Below are 6,839 nucleotides of genomic sequence, written 5' to 3' on the forward strand. Positions count from 1 at the left end.
GGCAGGGCTGTGTCACCCGAGTCTTGATATAAATGTTAATTAAAAATGCATGCCCAGGCAGAAGGAGGACACCTGGTGCATTAGTGATGGCCCTCGGATGTCTTCGTTGCAGGGGTGACAGGGATCCGGACAGGAGGCAGGATCCCGCTGAGGGACAGGGTAGGCAGAGAGCCGGCTCAGAAGTCCCTCCCCATGGGGTTTAGGGTGTAACCCTGGAGCAGAAGGAGCCGACCACTGAGTATTAGGTGAGCATGTTTCATTTAGCCGGAGACGTGAGGACAGACGCTGCATCTCTCACACCCCAGCGCACACACGGGCCAGCCCCCAGCCTTCTACCTTGAAGCCTGCAGGCCATGACAGAAAACAGTGACACCACAGTCAGAAACGGGAGCCCTGAAGCAGAGTGGCCTGTCCCTCCTGCCAGGAGCCAGTGACCGCTGGAGACAGGAAGGACTTTGTAGCGTGGGCACCCTCCCTCGCTCTGCCTCTCTCTTGCTGATCCCTAGGCCAGCTGCTGTCCAGTTGTTTCTGTTTTGAATCCTCTAATGGATCCTCAGAGCCTAAGAATCAGAAACTCATCTGAGCTTCGTGGTAGAGAGGGTTGGAGAACTCGAGGAGAAAGCCCTGGGGAATAGCCAGGGAAAGGAGTCTCCCCATCTTTCTGCCTCCACCATAGGCCATGGCCCTTCCCACCTCCTGCGGCCTGGCCACAAACTCCATGTGAGACTATGGCCCAGTGGCTCTGAGAAGCCACCCAGGTCCTCCCCTGGCTCCTCAAGTCCTGTGCAAATACAAAGGTCAAGCTAGGCAAGCACCGGCTTCTGCCCTGGTCACAGTAACAGGGAGTCTGTTGCAAGCAGTGGAGAGAATTTTGGAATGTCGCATAGCTCCTGGCTGGGCAAGGTGGCTGGGAGTCATCCTGCCTGCAGGTAGACAGAGGGTGTGGAGCTCAGGGATCATGAGTAAGCAGTGGGAAGTGGACATTGGTTTTTGTTTTGGCTCGGGGTGTGGTTTTTTGGGTGTTTATTTATTTATTTTTGAGACAGCTCTATTACCCAGGCTGGACTGCAGTGGTGGGATCATAGCAAACTCCTGGGCTCAAGTGATCCTCACACCTCAGCCTCCCAAATAGCTGGGACTACACGTGTGCCATCACGCCCAGCTGATTTTTAAAAATATTTTGTAGGGGCAGGGGATCTCACTATGTTGCCCAGGCTGATCTCAAACCCCTGGCCTCAAGTGATCCTCCCACCTTTGCCTTCTAAAGTGCTGGGATTACAGGTGTGAGTCACTGTGCTCAGTCCAAGAGCGGACACCTTGAGAGTGGCTAGACTTACAGTCTGTATAGCAGAAGCACGTAGGCTGAGAAGATGGATAACAAAAAGCATCATAGTAAAATTTCCTCCTCAACACAGATGAGATGCTATGTTTCCAGTGCCAGATCACTTTAGGATTATCAGGAAGTACAATGGTGAGAACTGTCATATAAAAGGTTTGCAAAAACTCTAAAGTCACAGCTAAAAGAACAGGCAGCAGCAGCTCCTCAGTGCCTTCCAAGCTTTCAACGATGTGCTAAGACAGCTTCGCTGTCTCCTCCAGGCACAATGAAGCATCCTCCATCCACTCGACCCATACCTCCTCTATTACATCCAGAGAGGGCGTGGCCTTCATCTGCTTTGTTTACCCGTGGACTCTCCGTATTTGGAACAGCCTCTGGCACATGGGAGAGACTCAACTATCTTAAGGTTAGATGAATAAATGAACGATGATTTAAATAATCACTCATCTTCCTAATAAACCATATACCCTTTTAAATAATTATTTTTATACCCACAGCCCCTGTAGCAGTGTCTGGCACATAGTACGTGATGATTAAATGTTTTTGAATGAAGCAAAAGTTTCTGACGCCAACAGCAGGCACTGTTTGCTCTCTGGCTGCCCTGGGAATTGGGCACTCCCACCCCACACCCTCATCCCTCATCTAAGATTTAGATGAATTCCTGAGTTTCTCTCTTGACAAGGGATACATTCACTTCTTTCCCCTCCAAACACATGTGTGCGAATCATTTGTTTTGGCTAAAGATCAAGCCGGGCAAACACCGAGCCCCCTCCAACGTCAGAAAAACACACACAGGATGGAGAGAGGATGCGGCTTCGAGAGGAGAAAATGTCTACCCCTTCTGGCTCATTTGAGGAGTTTATTTTATACGAAACTGTGTTTGTAGGATTATAAATGAGAACGTCCAGACCTCCCAGGCTCTATGTGGGGACGCTAAACCTCCCCCATCAATTCCCTCGGAGTGTGTGGCTCCGGGATAGCACCCCCCACCATCATATCTGCATAATAGACATAATTACTGTTATCAGGGTGAGTGACAGAAACACTGTCATTAAAGATGTTGCGTAATCTTACTTTTTTGTTTTTGCCTATGGTAAATTAAGACAGTTTTGCTCTTGCCTTGAAAGGATTCAGCTGTCCAGCTTCTCCTCCCATCCTCCTTCCTCTCTCCCTCCCAACCCATTTTCCTCCCCTGCCCCCCATTCCTCCTCCCTTTTGTTCCTACACCCATTATCCGTCGACTGGACTGCCAGTATTTTTCTCTGGGATCTAACCAAAAGCCTCACCTTTGCCCTTTCAATGTTAGGTTGAGATGTGTTCCCTGATTGGGTCACCACCCTCTGTTTAGGAGTCTGGGGAGCCATTCCTCCTCACCCCCACCCCAGCGGGCTGTCCAACTGTCTTGTCCTGGAATTACTGCCATGGTCAGGCTTCCATTCAGAAACACGTTTGTTGCACAAAACTCTCAGCTGTGGTTTTTTGGTGCAGTGGGAGCTGAGCTTTATTTAGGTGGTGGTGTTTGAAGTCCCTCCAGTGGTAGAGAAGCATGGGGCAAAGGCTAACCTTTGGTTGGAAGTAGACACCCGTTCTGAAAAGCAGGGAGTCTGAGCAGAAAGCCCACATGTTAATAAAAAACGAAAAGCAATTATAAAATTACCATTCGTATCAGTTTCCTAGGGCTGCAATTACTAAAAATTACCATTAACTGGGTGGCTTAAAACAAGAGTGTATTCTCTCACAGTTATGGAGGCTGGTGCCATACGCCATGCTCCCTGGGAGACTCTAGGGGAGGAGCCTTCCTTCCCGCCTAGCTTCCGGTAGCTCCTGGCTATCCTTGGCATTCCGTGGCTTGTAGATTTGTCACTGCAATCTCTGCCTGTGCCTTCACTTGAGCTTCTTTCCTCTGTGTCTGTCTCTGAGTGTCCTCACCTCTTTCAAAAATACCAGTCACTGGATATAGGGCCCACTGTAACCCAGTATGATCTCATCTTAATTACATCTGCAAAGACCCTGTTTCCAAATCTAAGTGGACAAGACTTTGGGAGGGACACTGTTCAACCCGGTACACAATTTAAAAGACACAGGAAGAGAAACAAAATCTAAAAGCATTTTCTCTGGGGTTTTTTTTTTTTTTTTTCCTCCATATTCTCTTGCATAGCTTTCATATATCCTGTAGGGGAGAAGAGAAGCAATAAAAGGATATATTTTAATTTCTTGGTGGTAAAAATAAACTAAACCACTTTTTAAAAAATAAGAAGCATTGGTTCTCAACCAGGAGCAATTTTTGCCTCCGAGGAAACACTTGGCAATGTCTGGAGACATTTTTCTTGTCATGACTGGGTGAGTGTTGCTGGCACCTAGAGATCAAGGATGCTATTAAACATCCTACAACGCACAGGTCAGCCCTTCACACAAGGGATTATGCAGCTCAAAACATCAATAGTGCCGAGGTTGAGAAGCTCTGATCTGGCATGTAGAAAATCTCTTTAAAACCACTCTTTGATCATATTTCTCTCCTGCTCAAATGGCTGCACATTATCTTTGAGAATTCAAGCTCCTTGGCCTTTCAAACCTTCCAGAATTTCCCCCAGGGTTCTCTTTCCAGCCTTATCTCTCTCTTTCTCTCTTATTTATTTATTTATTTTTATTTTTTATTTTTGAGATGGAGTCTCACTCTGTCTCCCAGGCTGGAGTGCAGTGGCACCATCTCGGCTCACTACAACCTCCACCTCCTGGGTTCAAGCGATTCTCCTGCCTCAGCCTCCCAAGTAGCTGGGACTACAGGCGCCCGCCCCAACGCCTGGCTAATTTTTTGTATTTTTAGTACAGACAGGGTTTCGCCATGTTGGCCAGGCTGGTCTGGAACTCCTGACCTCAGGTGATCCTCCCTCCTTGGCCTCCCAAAGTGCTGGGATTACAGGCATGAGCCACCACACCAGACCTCTCTCTCTTTTTTTACAATAAGAAATGTTTTTATTATTTTTCTTCAAAATTGCCTTGACTATTTTTTTTTTTTTACTTTTATTTTTAAGTTCAGGGGTACAAGTGCAGGCTTGTTACATAGGTAAACTTTTGTCATGGAGGCTTTCTGTACAGATTATTTCATCACCCAGGTATTAAGCTTAGTATCCATTGGTTATTTTTCCTGATCCTCTCCCTCCTCCCACCCTCCATCCTCTGAAAGACCCCAGTGTGTGTTGTTCCCCTCTACATATCTATGTGTTCTCATCATTTAGCTCCCACTTGTGAGAACATGTGGTATTTGGTTTTCTGTTCCTGTGTTAGCTTCTAAGGATAATGAATGGCCTCCTGGAGCTCCATCCATGTCCCTGCAAAGGACATAATCTCATTCTTTTTTATGGCTGCATAGTATTCCATGGTGTATATAGACCTCGTTTTCTTTATCCATTGATGGGCATTTAGGTTAATTACATGTCTTTGCTACCAGCCTTCTCTCTTACTACTCCCTAACATGAACCCTTCCTGCCCACCACCCTGGGCTTCCACATACACTGCTCAGGCCCCTCACAGATCACTCTGCTTGGAAAATGTTTCCTTCCAGCCTTGCCTCAATCTCAAACCTCACCTGTACTTCAAGGACCAGCCCAAGCTCCACCTCCTTCTAGAAACTGTCTGGGACCAGCCTTCTCCCCTTCTCTCAGTAATCTCCAGCCATGTGGGTCATAGCACTGCCTAGCTAACACAGGAAGCTCTCTTCTACCTCTCTTCTCCTGGGTCCTTGTGTGGCTGACTGCTTCTTACCCTTTTGGTTTCAGCTTAAATGTCATCGACGCAGAGAGGCCCTCACTGACCTCCTGTTTACTCCCCACATTCTCTGTCATGGCTCTCTTTGGTTCCATCCTCATACTTGGCCCTGTAGAGTATCCTGTCTATTCAACTCAACTTCCTTCCCTGCCTTTTTTCTCACACTGAGAATAGGAATCTTGTCTACCTTGTTCCTCAATATACCCAGCCCCTTCACAATACCATGAGTCTGATTTACAATAAGTATTCTATCTGATAAATGAATGAAAAAATGAGTACCTTAACTCATAAGTAGGGAACTTGTTGTTGAACTCTCAGGGTACATCGCTGTCATTCTCAAGAGCAGAGCTGCCCTGCCCACTAGCACAGCGTTATGCACTGGGTAGGTATCTCATAATTATGAATAAGTGCCTGCCACAAATTTAATATCTACAGATATTACATTCGAGTATTTCTAGATTTAGACTCCACAGTGATCCTGCTTTATAGTTAATTCTAAATGGTTGATGGTGGGAGCCTGAAGCAGAATTCTGACTGATTAGGTAAACTACCTGGTAGGTGCTACATTCTAATGAAGATTTCAAAATTGCTTGCAGCCATGAAAAGGAATAAGATCGTGTCCTTTGCAGGGACATGGATGAAGCTGGAAGCCATCATCCTCAGCAAACACACACAGGAACAGAAAACCAAGCACTGAATGTTCTCACTTATAAGTGGGAGTTGAATGACGAGAACACATGGACACAGGGAGGGGAACATCACACGCCAGGGCTAGTTTGGGGGTGAGGGGTGAGGGGAGGGAGAGCATTAGGACAAACAGCTAATGAATGCAGGGCTTAAAACCTAGATGATGGGTTGATAGGTGCAGCAAACCACCATGGCACATATATACGTATGTAACAAACCTGCACGTTCTGCCCTTGTATCCCAGAACTTGAAGTAAAATTAAACAAAACAAAATAAAATTGCTACACTTGTGCTGTTTGATGGCACTAGTATACCTCATATATTATCACTGGGCTTTATTGTAGGAATGCATTTCCATCGGTCTGCTTGTCAAAAATCTGTCCAGTTGTTTGCTCTGCAAAGACCTGACGGAGAGCCTTCCACTCCCATTTTATTTCCCCCCCCCACCCGGGGCAGATGCAAAGGAGAATTTTCACTGTATTTACATGGCATTTTGCCATAATTTCCTCCATCACCTGTGACAGAGAGGCTGTCTATTGATATCCCTGTTCCTTTTCTTTCATGGCTGTAGAATTTTCAGTTGGGGTACCTAGTTAGAAACCACATTTCCCAGACTCCCTTGCACTTAAGTATGGCCAGGAGACAAAGTTATGGCCAGTGGGTTGTGAATGGAAGGTATGTGTGCTACTTCCAGATCATGCACTTGAAAAATGAGCGTCTTCCCATTCTTTCCTTCTCTGGCTTAAATGTGGACATGGTAGTGCCAACCATGCAAATGAGAACAACATCCAAAGGTGGCAAAACAACGAAGTAGAAGGCAACTGGGTAAACAACCTCATAGCTCCCATGCAGCCCAGATGAGGGGTCAGAAGGTTCCACAAGATAGAACTTTCTATTTTGTTTAAGTGACTGTTATTTGGGATCTTTTTTAAAAAGGTGCCCTTGTAGGCCCCACACTTTTCTACCTTCCCCATTAAGAAAAGTCAGCAGTACCACCTCCATTTTGCCAAACTGAGGTCAAGATAGGGTGTGCCCCTGTTGCTCAATG

This window comes from Papio anubis, chromosome 15 (assembly GCF_008728515.1).
Source record: "Papio anubis isolate 15944 chromosome 15, Panubis1.0, whole genome shotgun sequence".
Taxonomy (NCBI): domain Eukaryota; kingdom Metazoa; phylum Chordata; class Mammalia; order Primates; family Cercopithecidae; genus Papio; species Papio anubis.